The sequence below is a fragment of the Peromyscus eremicus genome, chromosome 16_21 (genome assembly GCF_949786415.1).
Source record: "Peromyscus eremicus chromosome 16_21, PerEre_H2_v1, whole genome shotgun sequence".
NCBI lineage: Eukaryota > Metazoa > Chordata > Mammalia > Rodentia > Cricetidae > Peromyscus > Peromyscus eremicus.
In genome coordinates this window covers 12,409,460-12,428,659 of record NC_081432.1, presented here as the reverse complement: position 1 = coordinate 12,428,659, position 19,200 = coordinate 12,409,460, and the positions used below count along the sequence as shown (strand labels likewise).

Below are 19,200 nucleotides of genomic sequence, written 5' to 3'. Positions count from 1 at the left end.
GCACAGAGAGACTTATGAGTAACCACAGGAAAGGAAGGTGTTAGTAGAAGCCTAAAGTTCTGCTAGATCGCACACAGGGTCAGTCTAACTAAGCCAGGGCAAGGATATGGCTCCTATGCTACACAGTGGGGTATGTGGGAAGTCTGAGTAAGTGTTATGGTGGTGGAAGGGACCTGTGGGTAACTGCAGGTAGGGCAGGTCCTTAGCTGTGACACAGGTGGGACTAGGCTGGGGCACAGGGAATAAGACCCTGTGAAAGGCTAGAGGTCAGCTACTGCAAGGTGCCCGGGTGCTGGCTGTGGGACCCGGAGTAGATCTGAATGGCTGTGTAAAAAATGAGGATGGGTGGTAGGGCTACCCACTAGGCTAGACTCTGGAGAAGGACATGGGAAGTCTGAGTATAAAGGGGTAGAGGTGGTACAAAGAGATCTGTGGGTGGATGCAAGGAAGGTAGGTCTTAGAAAAGCTGAAAACTTTATCTCACATTTCTAAAACAGAAAATAGCATCAGTTTATGAATTTTTAAGAGACCTTATACATCTTCCCTTATAGATGCATGGGTTTTTTTAAAGCTGTTTTATTATTGTTGTTGTTGTTGTTGTTTGGTTTGGTTTGTTTTCAGAGTAAAGGTATAGTAGAAAGCCCTGAAGAGCTTTCATGAACATAAAATAAATTATCTATAAAACTTGGGAAATAAAGCAATCCTTTCTCTCACTAATGAATCATGGTATAATCTTTTCTGCCACCTCCTGTGCATATTAATTGTATGTTACATGAATAATCATCGAGGAAATTAGGGACATTTAATGAGAAAAGCCGAAGTCTGCAGAAAGCTTACATCTCACCTATGTTGATGAGTGTCTGCTTAGCAGTAAATGCAATTAGAACCTGGAATTACAGTCCCACAGCTCATCTACTGGAGCTGCATTACAGACAAGGTCATCCACAACTCATTTCCTTCCACACTTAAGTCCTGCTTTGTCTTCAAAGGGAGACGTAGAAAAGAATCTACTCATTTACTCTAATTCACACTGGAGTTCAATAGTGTGCATAGACAAGAAAATAATGAGCAGTGTTAGATTGTGTGTGTGTTTGTGTGTGTGTGTGTGTGTGTGTGTGTGTGTGTGTGTGTGTGTGTGTGTTGGGGGCTACACATGTATGAGCATGTGGTAGCCAGAGGTCAACATTGGTTGTCCTGCTCAATTTCTCTCCACTTTGTTTTTTAAGACAGTTTCTTGCTGGAACTGAACTCACCAACTAGGCTAAACTGTCTGGCCAGTGGGTTTGAGGGATCCTTTTGTCTCTGCTTCCCTGGCACTGGGGTTACAATGTGTGTGCCCATGCCTGGCTTTTACATGGGAGCTTGGGGTCCAACTCAGTCTTCATGCTCTGATGGCAAGTACTTTACCAACTAAACCACACACAACCACACCAATCCCTAGATAGTAACTTTTAATAAAATCTATCAACCCAGTGCAAGAATTGTCTCACTGTAAAACGTGGAACCTCATAATCTTCAACCTGGCTCATAATCTTGTCGGTTCTGTTTATACACAAACAACAGATCCTGTTTCTGCCTTGGTGTCAAGAGAAATTCTTTCTCATGTCTGGTTCTTTACTGCATCTTCTGTGGCTCAGGAAAGGCATGGGCAGGATGGGCTTGTTATTCTGCAAGACTGAAAGAAACCTATTAATAAAGTATTAGGACAAGTATAATATATTCCACATCCTCAGATTATCTTACGTTTCCCAGATCTTCCTCAAATATCATCTGTTGTTCCTTCCCTTTGTGCAGTACCACCCCTCAGCATGGAGTCACCCCAACCATCATCAGGCCCAAGTCCTGTGGATTTGGCTGGAGAAGGTTTGAACCACATCAAGCTCATCAAAGGCAGTTAGATAGACAACAGGTCAGCAAATCCTCTCTGTGGGGCAAATCAGCACAATCAAACTGGAGATTACAAAATTTACAATTGTAATGCCCTGTTGGTGGATTTGTCCCTTAATTGCCCTATCTCTGTGTCTCCTAATTCCTCTGATGTCCCTGTCCTCAGTAATGAGACCTGCCATGCCCCGCTGGCTTCTTTGTCTCTTAATTTTTCTCATTGTTTCTCTCTGAGTTCTCATTTCTTCTTTGACAGTGAAGTGTGTTGCTCAAAAGTGGTTCTAAGAGGAAAGCTTATATGATAAATACATTTTTTAAAAAATCATAGAGATTGGAAATAAATAATAATAAACTTCCAGGTTTTAGAAAATCTAGATCAAACAAACCTAAATCAGTGGGCAGAAACAGTAAGATCACAGCACAAAGTAATGAAGTGGACAGAAAAGGAATCCACAAAGCAAAAAGTTACTTCTTGAAAACATAAACAGGATTGACAAGTCCTTATCCAAATTAATCAAAGGCAAGAGAAGACCCAAAATATACAAATACAGATGAAGTAAGACATTAAAACAGACAGCAGGGAGATCCAGGGGATTATTGAGGCATACTATAAAAACTGTAGTCTAATAAATTTTAAAATCTTGAAAAAAAAGTTAATTTTCCAGACACATAAGCCTACCAGATTAAACAAGGACCTAGAAACAGTATAAACATGCTTATAACAAGCATTGAGTTTGATCCCCAGGCTCTGGCTTCACAGCTGAATTCTTCCAGACCTCAAAAAAAAAATCTCCCCAATTACTGCACAAAATAGAAATGGAAGGAATACACTGAACTCATTTCACGTGACCAACATTGCACTCATATCAAAATCAGACAAGGACTTTACACTAAAAGAAAATGATAGGCTAATTCCCAGGATGAAAATTGTTACAAAAATTCTCAATACTTGTAAACTGAATTCAGCAATACATCAGAAAAAGTCTTCCCCGTGACCAAGTGAGCTTCATACAAAGGATGAAATGGTGGTTCAACACAGGAAATCAATTAATATATTGCATCATATTAATAAACTCAGAGACATAATCCCATAACCATCTCAGTAGATGAAAAAACTTTTAATAAAGTCCAACATACCTCCATGATAAAAGCCGAGAAAAAAATCAAGAATAGGAGAAACATACCTCAACATAGTAAATGATATATATAGAAAACCCATGATCAACATAATACTAAATAGGGAAAAGTTCAATGCATTTCCATTAAAATTAAGAATGAGATAAGACTGTTTTCTACATATACTCCTTGAAATCTCAGCTAGAAAAATGAGAAGTCAAATTATCTCTATTTGTGGACAATGCGATCTAGTACATAAAGATTCTACCAATCAGCACTTAAAAACTGGAAAATACCTTCAGCGACATAGCAGGAAACATAATCAGCACATAAAAGAAACATATTTTCTATATACCAATAATGAATATGCTGAGAGAGCAACCAGAAAACCTATCCTATTCATAACATCTTCAACAGCGGGAAACCTAGGAATAAACCTAGCCAAGGAAGGGAAGACTTCTAATGAAAAAAAATATTTTTTAATTGAAGAAGACATCAGAAGGTGGAAATATCTGCCATACTCAACCAGCACAATTGATATTTGTGGAAATGGCTGTATTATCAAACATGATCTACAGAGCCAAAGCAATTCCCATCAATATGTTAATGGAATTCTTCAAAGAAATGGGGAAAAAATACACTAAAATGCATACATACACAAAAGACCCCACAGAGCAAAGCAATCCTGAACTAAAAGATCGGTGCTGGGCGTCTGTTAATACCTGATTTCATGCCACACCATGAAGTCAAACTAACAAAACAATGTGATAGTGGTGCAGAAGCAGACATATAGATCGATGGAAGGAAACACACACATGTTTTCCTTCTATCCTGAAACGGCCACCTGATCGTTCCTTAAAGATGACACACATGTGCATTGCAGAAAAGGCAGTCTGTCCAAATGGTGCTGGGGAAATTGGATATCCGTATGTAGAAAAATAAGACTAGATCCTTACATTTGCTTTATACAAAAAAAAAATCAACTCAAGTGTATTAAACACCTTAATGTAAGGAATTATGAATTTGTTATAGGAGAATATTATATATATATATATATATGTATGTATATATATGTAAACTCAAAAGGCTAAATATCAAAAACAATTAAAAAATAATTTCAAAAAAATAATTTCTAGAATGAGCTCATGAAATGAACAAGAAATTCACAGAGGATTAGATATAAATGTCCAATAAGCATATGGAAGATGATTCAATACTCTTACCTACCAGGGAAATACAAATTAAAATTACATTTCACCCTGTCAGAATGGCCCTCACAAGAAAACCAATTGACAACACAAGCTGCTGTGGGTGCAGTAGAAGTTATCTGTCAACCACTGTCAGGAATATAGACACACACCTCAATGTTAGCCAACCAGAAGAAGACTGAACTTATGTAATTTACTGAACAATGGATGTAACTAGAGGTGATTATATTAAACAAAGTGGCAAAGACAAATGTTGAATGTTTACTCTCATTTAGGGATCTAGAATAATTTATAGAGAAGTAAAACCATCTCACACACACATACACACACACACACACACACACACACACACACACACACACACTAAAAGAGAAAGGAGTAGAGATAAAGAGAGGGCTGAGGATAAATATGATCAAAGTAAGTGACATACTTGTACTGGAAAGAAATATTTGCAAAGTCTATACAGAAAAAGCTAAGCACAATGAATATATGCCAAAATCAATCAGGATCTGATGATTCTAACTTATGCCTACCCCTGAGTTCAATCCCTGGGACCCACATGGTGGAAGTGGAGAACCAACCAGAGCAATTGTTTTTCTGACCCCCAAACACATTGTGGTACATTTATAGGCATCCATTGATACATACATATATGCACATACATGGAGAAACAGATATATGCACAAATGCCCACACAGACATGCACACACACAAATACATGCACACATGTACTCACACATTGTGCACACACACAAACAAACACTTTATTGATTGCTTTGTCTCAATGATCAAAAAACTCCAAATGTCTAACAATTGGGTAAAACTGGTAAATCAGATAAATTATAACAGAAAAGCTCTTTCTCATATATATTTATTTTTTGTTTATTGCATATGTCTAATAATATGGTAAAATTGGTGAATCAGATAAATTCTAACAGAAAAGCTCTTTCTCTTTCTCGTATATATTTATTTTCTGTTAATTGCATATGGGCTTTTTCTCATCATTTTTCCTCACTCATCTTTCCAGTCATTTTCTGGTTAAACCAAGAAATTTTATCAGTGTATGCTGAATGTGGCTAAGAAAACCTCAAATTTCAGGTGGTGTTTTTTCTGCCGATCAAAGACTATTTTATAATAATTTTACTTCTTCTTAGAAAATATTAGTTTTTACCCAAAGATGTAAAGTCCATTGTTACAGAAAAATATATTTATGTTGATGCATATTTGTAACTATATACATTTACGCACCAATATATACAAATGCCAGGATGGAGGGAAAGAGGGAGGGAGGCAGGCGGGAGAGAGAGAGAGAGAGAGAGAGAGAGAGAGAGAGAGAGAGAGAGAGAGAGAGAAGAGCACTCTGAAATATGGCCAATTTAAATGAAGGACATTTTGAATAGCCACTGCTTTGGATAAATGTGGTGTTTGTATTAAAGTGTGGCACATTGTGTAATCCACAGAGACAGATTTTAGTGTCCTGTGTACAGATAGTCCCATTCCAGTCTGCGAATTGGAACTTCTTTACAATTAGTGTCACTTTCTTGACACTAAAGGCTTTTTTGATTATCATTAGCTTCAGAGCAACAATTTAGACTCACCATGTTTTTGAACATTCACATTGACTTTCCAAACTAAAAGGTTTATAAATTGAATTCCATTTGTCTCCATGTGTTCTTTTTTCTGTAAAAGCTGTGATAAATAAGTTTTTCTTTTTGTAATGGGAGTCTTTGTATAATTTAATGGATAGGCAATAAATATCAAGAGAGTGAATTCACAGAAATTTAACTTTCAGACTGAATATTCAAATGCCTTGATGTTCTCTTTCCTTGATTTTCTATTAAATTTGGGAGCTGAAATATAAGAAGACTTCTTATCTTTCATTCTTATTCAAAATTACAGCCATTTTTGTTTTTGTTTGGTTTTTTTTGTTTGTTTGTTTTTTGTTTGTTTGGTTGGTTTTTTTTTTTTGAGGTAGGGTCTTTCTATGTAGTCCGGGCTGTCCTGAAACTCATTATCGAGATCAGGCTAGCCTTGGACTCACAAAGATCCTCCTGCCTCATCCTTCTCAGCGCTGAGATTAAAGATTATCTTTTAGTAGCAGCTATGATTTAAAATACGTACATGTACATGTGTGAGTTTAAGAGAAAAATACTCAAGAGAAAAATGATCTAAACATCAATATGATGCAAATTCACCAACAATGAAAATATATTCTGTTAAATAGTAGGAAGTGAAGCTATTTAATTTGCATTTGTAAATATTCCAGTATCTATTTGTTGTTATTTTGTTTTAAAATTGGTTGCTGGGGACCAAACCCAAGACTTTAAGCTATGAGGCAAAGACTCCACAATGAACTCCAGTCATGGGTGACTGACTCACAAGGTTCCTTTGCAATAATATTGTAGCAATTCTCCCCCATGTAAGTATCTTTGCTTTTTAACCAGCAAATAATATGACCTTATTAAAATATGTCAATAAGTGAACTTCTTTACATGTTCAAATTGTCATTCAACAATTATTTAGTATGCAAGGCTCTAAACAGTGAGGCTTATAAAATGAAAAGAATGAATCAGAAAATTTTCCCTGATGCTCCCAAATTTACAGACATCACAAACAAAAGAATAATGAATGCCTTTACCTGTGCGCTACACACTAAAAAAAAAAAATAACCCAGTAGAGACCTATAATATTCTGATCTAGTCCATATAGACCTGTCCTGGTTCCCCATTTTAAACAGGAGGACCTAAATTCTAGAGTTAGTTGTCAAATTTCAAATAACCAGTAACAATAACTAGGAGAAATGAGCTTAAATCTATCTATTCTAAATACTGACATGTAATCTACTGTGACATTCTTCTATACATATTTAAACAAAACACCACTTACTAGATAAGACATTACCATCAAATGCATGAGTCAAAAAATCTAGTGTGTAATATAGAGACATAATTATGTAATAGTCATGACAATAAATAAAGGTACACACACACACACACACACACACACACACACACACAAAGGCACAAGCAACTGAAGGCAACTCTCTTATAGGGAGTAAAAGAAGCATTTAAATCTCCATCAGTCTCCATCTCTATTACCCACCCTCCCTCCTCACCCACTCTCCCTCCTCACCCACCCTCCCTCCCCATTTATACTATATTAGAGTCCCAGAATAACCATTGCTTCTTTGGCCTACTAGATAAGAGTTGTTTTGATTAAGTATTTAAAAAAATATTAAATTATCAAAACCAGAAACAGTATAGACTATTAGAAAAATATAAGTAGTATGAAATGGGCTGGTTCACAGTATAGATTATTAGAAAGATGTAAGTAATAAGCAATAGATGGTTCCAAGTATTGAATTTGATGTGAGATTCAGTCTCTGCTGTAAAGAATCCCAGTTGAGATGATTCATTGCCATTACTAAACTGTTGACATCTCTGTGGTACATCATCAGCGTCCACTGGATACTTTCTCAAGAGAAAAGCATAAGTAATAAAATAAGATAAGGCAAGAAGTGGGGATAGTAAACTGGGATCAGATTGATAATAATTTTCTTGTAAGTGGAGTGATTCAATATTTTAATTATTGAAAAAAAAAACAAAAAGTCATACTTGATGAGACCCTGGAATTGGCCATCATAACCTTGGCAGCGTGGGAGAGAGCTAGAGGACTGTACAGTCAGAATTCAGAGTTTTTCTAACGGACTGTTCATAGGGAGCCAGGACTCGGGGATGAATAAATAAAGAGGAAGAGGATGCTGAGAAGCGACTCTGAGCTCAATACAGAGAGGCTGTGGTTTGAGAAAAACAAAACAAAACAAAAACAAACAATGCTATCTGTTTCAAGATAGTGAGAATCCTTTGAAATGGGGGCTTGTGAGAGGCCGTGGGTTATTGAAGGTAGACTTTGAAACTGTGTAGCCAGTTCCCACTTTCTGACCAGTTTCTACTTCCTGTTCCTTTAAGGTGTGAGGAGGTGGGGAGTCCCACCTACATACACACTCCGGCCTTCATATCTCCTCTGTTGTGATGGATTATGTCCTCTCCACTTGTGAGCCTTTCAGTGGCATCACTATGAAAAACGTAATGAATATAAATGATCACGCACTCACCATGTAAAGAAAATACAGAAAGAGGGGTGATAGTCGAGAAGCTGAGCTTGGATCAGAGTGACGGGATTCATTGTGACTAAAGAACAACCAGAAAGTGAGAATATATGACTAAGAGGTTTCACTGGCTTTTAGTGAGGAAGTAAAATCACAAATAATCTAGGACTGGACAGATGGCTCAGTGGTTAAGAACATTGGCTCACTCTTCTTCCAGAAGACCAAGTTCGATTCCCAGCAGCCACACGGCAGCTTACAACTGTCTCTAGTTCAGGTTCCAGGAGATCGAACACCCTCACACAGATACACAGTCAGGCAAAACACCAATCAATGCTCATAAAAATAAATTATCTTTGAAAAGTAATGCTTAAGCAGTGTAATAACTGGGAAACGTCTAAGAAAATTGATACATTGTTATTAAAAATAAACATTGAAACTAAACTCACTTTATCTCTCAAAAAGAATGCTCAAACAGTGGCTTTTCTCTTGCTTAAATACCCATTGAATGGAGAACAATCTGTTTTTATATGGATAAAAAGAACAGAATTCATTTGAAAGCATCTTGGAAGGACTTGAATAGTCCTTATTTTGGACTAAATAATTATAATGGTGAAGAGAAGAATTCATTTATGAGGTAAAAAATATTTACTTTGCGAAAGAATTTATAAGGAAAAGAAAACTAAACACTTTAATTACTATATAAACACAAGGAAGTCCGATTTATTTTTCACTATTGTGCCTTCTATGATACAGAATTTTGCTGTGTATATGTTTGTTTGTTTTGTTTGTTTTTTAAAAAAGAATTTTTCTTTAGGTCAGTGTCTAATTTGTCACAAAGATGCTGTCTTTGTGATGATTTTGATACCACTCTTTGAGAAAAATGTTGACAAATTATGAATGTACATAATGTATCAGGATCGTGTAATTCAAGCTGTGACTGCAGGCCTCCATAGATCATTATTGCAGTCCTGCTTAAGTTCTAAACCGTGTTGGCTCTTTAGTAAGAACAGGCAGGCGAAAGAAGAGATCGCCACTTCTGAAGTCCATACGCAGTCCGTGGGTGAGGCTGCTTCTAACAGGATCCCAAATCTATCCTGGATCACTGTAATAAAAGCCTGCAAATATATCTCTTCAATTATATTAAGTTGACATTTACTTAATTCTGCAATTACCTGATGTGAACCTTAATATTAGGTGTCATTAATATCCTACAGTAGTCATGTTTTATTAAATTCTTGTGAAAAAATCTAACACGGATTTTTTTTCCTATTTAAAACATTTCTTTCTTTTCTTTTTAGTTTTTGCAAAATTTTTGAATAGGCCTGTGAATAGATCAATCTCCTTGGTATTTCTTTATCCATGTTTTATCAGAAGCTGGGCACATTGACTGTAAGGATTTTAAAATGAAAGTTTCTTCATGTTTTCTAAAAATACAAGAATAAAGTTAAAGTATTACTCAGAACCCAATGCTCTGTTCTTTTTTGCCTCTAATAATCACAGTTTGACACCCACATCAGTGGGTGGATGTGAGGTGTGAGTTTTGGGCCCTACATTCTAAATCACTTTCACTCTGGGAAAAGCAAGATTTTTGTGCTGCTAAAGTTTGAAATGGGTGTAATTGAGAAGCTGAAATTAAAGCTCCATTATTGGACTTTAATAGGTTTGAAAGTTTTAGGACATCACTAATTATTTTACTAATATTTCTGCATCCATGGTATTCATTTAGGCAACGGAGGGGAACAGTTACTAAGGCTATTAGAAAATTAATGTCTTACCTATTCCCTGCATGATAGAGGCAATTATTTGGCGGTTGTCTCTTAATGTTGGGCACCTGTACACATCAAAAATTCCAGATGAGGTCTTAGAAGTGTGTAAGTGGTTGCCTGTGTCTAAGTTTTCATTATAAAATACAATTAAAGCAAGTAGAATTATAATATCCAAATTTGGCTTCTTTCCAAGCAAGTCCTGACATAACTTTCCTCTTTTCACCAAGAGAAAACATAAAAGTCAATAAATCTACTCATCAGTCTCTCCCTTCCTCCTGGAAACTATGTCATGGACCCGGTATAACCTTTTTATTATAAAGAAACAGGTTAACATTGTACTAACTCTTTAAGAAAATATGATTCATTTAGAATTTTCTGATGAGTCAGTTTTAGTTTTTAAGCATGAATTTAGCCAAAATTATTGGCTGTTCTCTTTTTATGACCTAATAAATGATAAAACAGGTTTATGGTTTTTATTTATATATTTGTGCCTTTATGAAACTACCTATGAATTTTCTCTAATTTTAAGAAAGTAGTCCTTTGTGTATTTGTAACAGTTTATATTTTTAAAAATATTAACTTATAATGAGATTTTTATGGAATAATTTATTTTCCATTTCTGAAAGATATTTTGTCTTCAACTACTTCTCATTCTTTATATGACTTTTAAATAATTCAAAGTCTTCCTAGTTATGGATTTGACTTTTCCTTTATCTCAACATCCTCATACTATTTTGTTTCTTCTTTGAGATTTGTTTTACTTGAAATTTTAATCTCTCTTGAACCTTTGTTTGCTAGAATTACGTGTGGTGTGTTTTGAGGTGAGATTTTTTTTCTCTTTTTTCAATTCTTTTTTTTTCTTTATTAAGAAATTTTTTTATTCATTTTACATACCAACCAGAGATTCCCTCCTCTGATCCCTCCTCCCACTCCCCACCAACCTTCCCCTCCCAACCCACCCACTATCCCCTCCTCCAAAAAGGTAAGGCTTCCTATGGGGAGTTGAGATTTTTGAAAAAGGCTCACTCAGTCAGAGTCATAAGCCATGCTTCATTGAACATCATTGGTCTTAAGTCCCCAGACTGTGGTTTGCCCATCAAATCAAGCAGAGTCCAGGGCCACAGGACCTTATGATTTTGATTATTTTCTCTTGCCTTGGGCAAAGCAGTAGTGTGTGAATAGGGACTGCAGGCCTACATGGGGAATGCATTTGATTATGCGATCTCAGGGAGAATTTGGCCCGCTGCAGTCGGTGTTAGGGTTTAAGCTGGGCAACTCTCACTGCAGTTTTGTGGTGATGGCAAAACACAGCTGGAGAAAAGAGAGGAATATTCTTCTATTTACAGTGAGATTTCTACTTCCTAGGAAAGGAGTCATATTAAATTCTCTTCCATGAGCACACCTTGCTACCTGCTCTCCCAGCCACTCACAATAAGGGAGGAAGGAAGGGAAGAAGGAGACATCTAAGCAGAAACCACCATTTACCTTAGAGTTTTGTATTCTTAGCCAGGCTTCTTGGCACACATCTATAATCACAGCAAGTGAGGCCGGGCCTTGAGTATGGCAAGTCCAATGACTGCCTAGAGCACATAATGAGACACTATAAAAAAAACTGAATAAAATAAAATATCAAGTAAATAATAACATTTACATAGCGTGTTACTGTTTTTACTTATCCATTCTGGCATTTATAACTGAGGGATTTCCATGCAAGATAAATTCTTTCTCCTGGGCCTGGGTCATTAGCAATTTTTACCCATCAGCAGATTCACTAGGGCTGTATCCCTGGCTCCTAGAGGCCTGGGTCATTAGCAATTTTTACCCATCAGCAGATTCACTAGGGCTATATCTCTGGCTCCTACATAGCTGTCTTTGCACTATGCCTTTACATGGCAGAAGTGATAAAGGGGAGCTTAGAACCTCCTATAGGGCTCTACCCTCATGCACCCATCACTATCCAAAGGCCAGCTTCTATAACCAACATTATAGGGGTATTTTTCAACAGCTTTGTAAGAAGCATACACACTTAGTTTCCGGTACGTGTATTTATTGTTCTCTCCATCTCCTTGTTGCATCCAGGAAAAATTCTTAGGGTGGTTCATCTTTTATTTTCTGTTCCTTTCAGTGAGTGTTTAAATCCCTGGTCATCTGACACGTTGGATAGAGTGGACTTAGAGTGAGACCCACCCTGCTGTGCTACTAGCAACCTGTGCAGTTATCAATAGTTTACTGATCTCTCTGGCCTCCAGCATTCTCCTGTGAAATAGCAATGGACTGTTAGTGAGACCATGCGTTTGAGGTGTCACACAGCACTGGAAACCATGAGTGGTGGGCAGATGTTAGCACAGCACTGGAAACCGTGAATGGTGGGCAGATGTTAGCTGACAGTGGATTGCACACCAGTGTTTTATACACACACACACACACACACACACACACACACACACACACACACACAGGCCCAGCAAGAGCACAGGTGAGACTGAGCTCCATTTGAAGCCCGACCTGGGATAGTTGTTCTCATTGGAGAGGCTCAGGTCTGACTGTGTTTCAAGGATGAAGTGGCAGGTAGGAATTATAGAAAGAAAGGGTAGAGAACTGAACTGTGAAAACAGTGGTGTGGTGAGCATCAGAATAAAAGCTTCGCTTTGTCTTAATGGAAAAGACAAATATGCTTTCATAGTTTGGAGAGGAAAAGGTTAAAATGACAGGGAAATGATAGTATGTTCCCTATGAGGAGAACTGGGTGCAGCTCAGATCCTGGTGAACGTGCCTTCCATGGGGGAGGTGGGTCGGCTGCGTCTCTAAGATTCCAAGAGCTGACAGATGGCACAGGTAAAGATATTTTGCTTCTAAGATGAACAGCTGAGAAATGTCACACTTGATATCCTGAAATTCTATGTAAATTAGAATGTGCGCATCTCTAGAGGAGCCTGAAGAAGATGCACATTGACGAATGGGCTGAATTATGATGTGAGACATCACTGTTTACAGAAAAGATTTTCTGAATGGAGCAAAAGCACAGTTTGAAACTCAGATGGAGAGGTTCTGGTCACACTGATTTTCCTGGTTGTTTAAATTCTCCATCTTCAGTCTTAAATCACCAGGTATAAACTAATGGCTCAATTGATCGAAGGTACAAAGACAAGATAACCACAGTGTGACTTCAACAGAGCGGAAGTGGGCAGGAACTCCAAACCTAATGTCTCAAGGGAGAGAGCAAACGTGAAAATTCTCCATCATCAGAGGTTTCAGATGTGATGAGTGCACCGCGGTCAGAAATGTACGCATTGAAGTTTTATCTTCCTGGGACAGAGCATTTCCCCAGGGCCAGTGCCTCTGTGAGATTTAACACTAGAGCAACTCTCAAGCAGCTCACTGGTCTAGGAGTGTCACTAGCCAGAGAATTGAAGATAAATTGCCAAGTATGCCATCTCCATGAAAACTGTACTTTAAAAGAATTAATAAGTTGAAGAGGAAAACTGAGAACTAGATACCAATGTCCTTGAATTCAGTAACAAGGAGAGAGTATTTTCTCTACATAAGTATGTGGGTTTCAATGGAGGAAGAAGGTTTGCAAGACTGAGTCAAATGGGATCTGGAAACAATAAAGGAAAACTAGAAAACATGAATAAAATGAAACGTGACTATGAAAACCAAGTGCATGCACTGGAGCTCAATATGAAATAAATTATTAATATATTACTTTCTTAGAGGAGTTATAATCTTACGTGTCTAAGATGATGAGTCTAAATTGAGTTCTTGAGTGCTTAAATTTCTGTACTCATTGATACACAGCATATTACAGAAAAGCAAAACTTTCTTGTTATTACTATATGAATTTAACAGCTCCAATAGCAAATATCTTTAATGGTCATGATGTTCTTGGTCATTAACTATAATTACATAAGCATAATTTTCAGCACATCACAATCATGTAATATAGCATATATATGTAATATATGTGCTTATAATAATATTGTTAGACATAATTCATCTTATTGATGGCTAAGAAATGCAAGTTAAAAGTGACTTTGAAGTTCCTCTCAATATAAAAAAAATGTAAGAGTAAACAAACAAAATAAATGTAAAGACCTTAAAAGCAGGAAGCAGATGGTCATGATGCATTCAACGCTGAGATGTTTGCTGCCTGTTCACAACCTAAGACAGATTTCAAGCTGTACTCTGAATGTTGTGACTGGCACTTTAGAAGTGAATCAGTATGTATTTAAACATGTCCTATTTTATCATTTACTTCATGAGAACATTTGGTCTTGTCTGTTTGTGACTGTAGGGAGTGGACTACAAGCCATCTAACTTATGTCTCCTAGAGAGGCTGTGATCCTAAATGGAACTTGGGCGTGCTGTGTGTTGGTCTGAAGGTCATCAGCCACAAGATATGTCCACTTTTACTCTGTAGTTCACCAACATTCAACTCTACATACTTGATAGAGAAGGGAGAGAGGTCCCCTGTCCTGTGACCATGTCCAGAAATGGGGTCCTTAAAGTAGATTGCTGAGTATGGTGTACCTTGAAAGAGGGAATGAAAGTGGGCTATCATTGCATAACACAGAAATAGAGCTTCAGAGCTTCAAATGTCTAGCAATACTTACTTTTTAAAAATTGCACCTCATTTTTACTATTTTTGGACCACACTGTAGAATTCTAAATGGTATTTCTGAGTTTTATATTAAATGATGATTTGCTTCAGAAAAAGTTTACAACAAAAAGCACTTCAGTCATTTATTATGAAATATGACTGTGTTATAGTTTTCATAATGCAATAAATTAGGAAGCAAAACAATTTTTTTGAAATGGGAAGTTAGTCAGTGGAAACTGTGTGAGTTAGCTTAATGTACCAAGCAACAGCTATGTTTGCACAGTAGCCATCCCTCCTATCTAAGTATCATTGTGTTGTTAGCGTTTATCTTAAAATTGAACAGGACTCAGGCACCCTCTCTACTATTTCTAGTAGTCTAAGCTGAGGTCAACTTTGGGGATTCCTGGCAACTTCCCTAGCACCTGGTTTCTCTCGATCCCCATGATGTCTCCCTCTATCATGTTATCTCTTTCATTGCTCTCCCACTCCATCCCTGTTCTAGCTTGACCATCCCATTTCCTTATGTTCTCATCCCCTATACCCTACTCTCCATTGCCCACCCCTCACCCCATTTTGCTCATGGAGATCTCATCTATTTCCCCTTCCAAGGGCAATCCATGCATTCTCTTTGGGTCTTCCTTGTTAGCTAAATTCTCTGGAGCTATGAGTTGTTGTCTGGTTATCCTTTGCTTTACATCTAGTATCCACTTATGTCCTTCTGAGTCCGAATTACCTCATTCAGGATGATATTTTCTAGTTCCATTCACTTGCTCTGGCTTACCCCAATGACCAGATCAGTGAATACCCTGTCATCACAGAGCTTTTCTCCAGTAACTGATGGAAACAGATGCGGAGATCCACAACCAAACACCAGGCAGAGCTCCAGGAGTCCAGTCAAAGAGAGAGAAGAGGGATTCTATGAGCAAGTGCACCAAGATCATGATGGGGAAACCTGTAGAGATGACAAAATCAAGCTAGTGCAAACTCATGAAAGTTGGATCAATGGCTGTGGAGCCTGCATAGGACTGGTCTAGGCCCTCTGCATGGCAAGACAGTTGTGTAGCCTGATGGGCTTGGGGTGGCCCCCTGGCACTAGGATTAGATTCCATCCCTAGTGCAGGAGCAGGCTTTTCGGAGTCCATTACCTATGATGGAACACCTCATGCAACCTTGAGGCACGGGGAGGGGATGTGCCTCCCCATGGGAGGCCTTGCCTTCTTGTGGAGAGGAGTGGAGGGGGGTTGGGGAAGGGAGGGTGGGGGGGGGCAGAAGGAGGGAAGAGGAGGATCTTTGATTGGTGTGTAAGAAATAATGAAAAAATTTTCTTAATAAAAATAAATAAATAAATAACAATTGAACAGGATTGAACCTCATAGCACAAAACTTAGTGAAGGAGTTGAGTTATAAAGTAGAACTTGTGCTGATTCTACCAATATAAACTTTGAAAATGAGCAAACCTAGCAACACAGCCAGATGGGCGGTTTCCCTGAGGGAGATGGGTGTGACAGGGAGATGGGTGTGACAGGGATATGGGTGTGACTGAGGCATGCATGTAGACATGAATAGCTGTGGTGTTTTGATTCTTAATACACATATTAGTCTCACAGAAATTCCTTTTTTTTCAAAATTTTATTGCTTTGTACATTTGTAATTGGGTACACTTTAGGCATGGCTACTATATCTCAAAGCTTACATTAACAATAAATTATTTACTTAAAGAGAAATCTTTATGGTAACCAAAAGTTAAAAGTTGAGTGCATCACATCTTTTTGTGTATGTCTGTGTGTTGTGTGCATGTGTTTGTATGTGTGCATGTATGTGCATGTAGAAACCAGAAGACGATCTGAAGTCTTGTTCCTCGGGTGTCATTCACCTTGAAACGGTGTCTCACCGGCCTGGAGCTCAGCAAGTAGGCTAGACTGGCTGGCCAGTGAACCCAAGGGATTCTGCTATCTCTACCTAACCAATACTGAGATTTTATATGCACGCCACCGTGCCCAGACTTTTTTATGTGATATCTGGTAATCAAACTCAGGTCCTCACACTTGCAAGGCAATTGCTTTACTAACTGAGCTGTTTTCCCAGCCCCTTCTCCAAACCTCTCTGATCTGACCTTAGTAGCAAATTTACTCATGGTATGGAGATGTACATCTCATGTTAGTTGGTTTAGATTCTGAGTTTAATTTTGGTTGTGAATACGTTTTTTTAAATTTCTTATGCTATCCTTTGTTAAATGAATAAAATCACCATGGTTTAAAACTTTAAAAGGTTAACTTTAATTACTCTTTCTTTCTCTTGTGAAAGGGAATGGAATGCTAGCTGAAATCTCTTGCCTGGAACTCTAACGCCCCAACCCAGCTCTGCTAAACAGAACATCAGTGCACATGAGAAAATGAGCTGAAGGAGCATGCTTTCTTTCCCTCTTCTTAATGGGGCAGTTTAGCAACTGTAGTTATGCTGTTGCTGGGGATGGGGCGGGGGGGTGGCAGGGAATACAATGATGAAAACGAAGTAAGAAGGGAAGGTTGACTTTGGTTCACAGTCCGATGATAAAGCCTATCATGGCCTCCCGGGAAGGCATCATGGCAGCTGAACACATTGCACATGCAGTCAAAAGACAGGCAGACACGAATCCTGGTGCCCAAATGGCTTTCTCCATTTCTCTATTTGTTCAGTTGAGACATTAACCTAGGGGACTGTACTGACCACACTTAGGGGCAACTTTCCCTCCTTTGATAAACTTCTCTGGAGATGCCCCCATAGCCACCCCCATAGATATGTCTCCTAAGTAACTCTAAATCCAGTCAAGTTGGCAATCGGAATTCACCAGGACAGCAGCTTAGACCAGTCATGATTTTTCATCTTGAGTTGAAATAGCTGTGTTATGTAGTATAGGATAACATTCCCTGTTGTGTAGATGGGACTATCCTGAAATGTTTCATGTGTTTGGAATATGTATAAAATTTGAAGCCGAGTCAAGTGTATACTATACCTTACTGTGTGTGGGCTTTTACGTATTCTTGTCACTGTCTATATACCAACACTACCACTCATGTGATTAAGTTAGGTCAAGTCAGAATCCCAGTCCTTTTGTCGCCTTAGCCTCATTTCAAATTCTCAGTGGTCGTATATGGCTGATTTCTGCTGTGAGGATCAGACATACTGGGATGGTTTCTATCAGCACCCAGAACCTTCTATTAGACATCACTAATCTATAAAATTGTAACAGTAGCTTCCTCAGCAATATTTTTTCTTACTATTTAAATTACTTTAGTACAGCTCTTAGAGTTTTAATACAAATTAAAAATGCTTAATATATGATGTTTTAAATTAAGCAATGATATAAGAATGACTGTGTAATGTATGTAATGGAAAATAATGCTAAAAAATGGGAATGGAAATATGAAAGATGTAATATCCTGAATAATTTACATACAGCCTGATGGCATTATCCAATTCCCTTATCCACCATTTTTTAATATATTTTCAGTATTAAGTACATTTTATTTCCTTATGCACTACCCAAAACAAAAATAATCCATGACAAAATTAGAACTAGAGAAACAGTTAGCTTTGTATCCTCTCTTGTAGCTCGTGTACATTACCTGCATTCGCTCCTTTCTCGTCCTCTTGTATTTAGCCTTTTTTGTTACATGTTCAATATCAAAAGTTGAAAACTTAATGTGAAGTTTCACAGCTTCCACTCCAAATGCCTTCTTCTAACTGTATAAAAGTTAATTGGAATGTATAGATTTGGGGTCTGGTTAATTGGAGCATATGATATATTTATTTATTTCAAGTTATTTTTTAATAATAAAGCCCATAAATTGTTTTAAAAATATTTTTAATGTTATGTATATGGGTGTTTTGCCTGCATGCATGTCTACACACTACTTGCAGGCCTGGTGCCTGCAGAGGATGTAAGAGGGCATCAGATGTCCTGAAAATGGAGTTACAGCTGATTGTGAGCAATCATGTGGGTGCTGGGAACCGAACCTGGACGCTCTGGAAGAGCAGCCAGTGCTCTTCTGCGCTGAGAACCTCTCCAGCCTCAACCATATCTTTTCTGAGTGATTTGCTTTGAAATAATTCTGAAGCTGACATTTTGAGAACTTTCCCTTAAATAGAAGCCATAGAACCCCTGCAAATTATATTTGGTTCACAGCCATTTTTAAGAAAAAATGGAAAATCCCTTTTTAAACCTAAATGATAAGAAATTTAAGCCTGTGCTCTGTCACTCTATCACCAGAAACCTTGTTAACTCAGGAGGATCACAAAAGAGAAAGCTGGCATCTATCTTATTCTCATCTTGCTAGAATAGAAGCTAGGCAGCACTCACTCATATATCCATAAATGTATTTGTTTAAAACTATGATGTTTGACTTATGATTTGATATGTCATTGTACAGTAGTTTATATCTCCTACCCCTTAGGCTGTATGTTAAGTCAAAAATGTGGGTTTTGTTTGTTTTGATTTTTCTTTTGTTTTTGTTTTGTTTCATTTTGGAGAGAGGGAGA

General features: G+C 37.7%; 1 protein-coding gene across 9 annotated transcripts in view; it reads left to right on the top strand.

Annotated features, from left to right (window-relative positions):
• Pcdh15 (protocadherin related 15) overlaps positions 1-19,200 on the top strand; it is a 623,956-nt gene that overhangs the window by 540,120 nt on the left and 64,636 nt on the right. The window lies entirely within an intron of this gene.